The sequence below is a fragment of the Oncorhynchus gorbuscha genome, linkage group LG10 (assembly GCF_021184085.1).
Source record: "Oncorhynchus gorbuscha isolate QuinsamMale2020 ecotype Even-year linkage group LG10, OgorEven_v1.0, whole genome shotgun sequence".
In the NCBI taxonomy this organism is placed as follows: domain Eukaryota; kingdom Metazoa; phylum Chordata; class Actinopteri; order Salmoniformes; family Salmonidae; genus Oncorhynchus; species Oncorhynchus gorbuscha.
In genome coordinates this window covers 52,862,392-52,863,871 of record NC_060182.1, presented here as the reverse complement: position 1 = coordinate 52,863,871, position 1,480 = coordinate 52,862,392, and positions in this window count along the sequence as shown.

Genomic DNA, 1,480 nt, shown 5'->3' with positions numbered 1-1,480 from the left:
TCAAAAATAGTGTGGACATTGTTACTGTTGTAAATGACTATTGCAGATGGAAATGACTGGCTTTTCATGGAATATCTACAGAGGCCCATTATCAGCAACCACCATAATTTTAAAAGGCTAATTGATCATTAAAAATCCCTTTTGCAATTATGTTATCACAGCTGAAAACTGTTCTGTTTAAAGAAGCAATAAAACTGGCCTTCTTTAGACTAGTTGAGTCTAGAGCGTAACAAATACTTTCTTCTGAAACCTGTCAGTCTATTCTTGTTCTGAGAAATGTAGGCTATTCCATGCGAGAAATTGCCAAGAAACTGATCTCGTACAACACTGTGTACTACTCCCTTCACAGAACAGTGCAAACTGGCTTTAACCAGAATAGAAAGAGTGGGAGGCCCCGGTTCACAACTGAGCAAGAGGACAAGTGCATTAGTGTTTAGTTTGAGAAACAGATGGTTTCGAAGTCCTCCAACTGGCAGCTACATTAAATAGTACCCACAAAACACCAGTCTCAAGGACAACAGTGAAGAGGCGACTCCGGGATGCTGGCGTTCTCGGCACAGAAGGGATGGTTGCTGATAATGGGCCTATGTATGCCTATGTACAGTTGAAGTCAGAAGTTTACATTCACCTTAGCCAAATGCATTTAATCTCAGTTTTTCACAATTCCTGACATTTAAATTCCCTGTCTTAGGTCAGTTAGGATCACCACTTTATTTTAAGAATGTGAAATGTCAGAATAATAGTTGGGTAACACTGTGCCATTGGAACACAGGAGTGATGGTTGCTCATAATGGTCCTCTGTATGCCTATGTAGATATTTCATAAAAAATCAGCTTTTTCCAGCTACAATAGTAATTCACAACATGAACCATGTCTATACTGTATTTCTGATCAATTTGATGTTATTTTAATGGACAGAAAATGTGATTTTCTTTCAAAACCAATGACATTTCTAAGTGACCCCAAACTTTTGAACGGTGGTGTACCTTTACCAAATTTGAATTCACTTCTGGGAAAATGGCAACAATGTGGAGGCTGGCACTGGGAAAGCTTAGTGTTGCCCTCTGTGAAAATGACTAAATTTGATGGTTGGTAGCTGGTTTGTAGTTGCCTCATGGTAACCATTGCCTTCTTTCTCCAAGATGATCATGTCATTGAGACAACTTGGTGAATGTTTTTGCATTACATATCCTTGGACAGTGTGAAAAAGGACCAGTCCCATTACAGTTAAGATATCAGTCCTCACATACTGGTTAGTAGGCTAGCCAGCAGATCCGAGCCACTTGCTTTTACAGCTGCACCAGGGTCTGAAAGCATTCCTGTGTGTATTAAGACACCGCTGAGCTGGTGCAAGATATGACTCGGAAAATGATCCCCAATCCAGAGATGAGAAATGTTGGAATAATGAAACAATTCGGAGTATGATGCATTTCACATCCCTGGATTGAGGTTCGTTTTCTGAGGCATATCTTGTACAGAC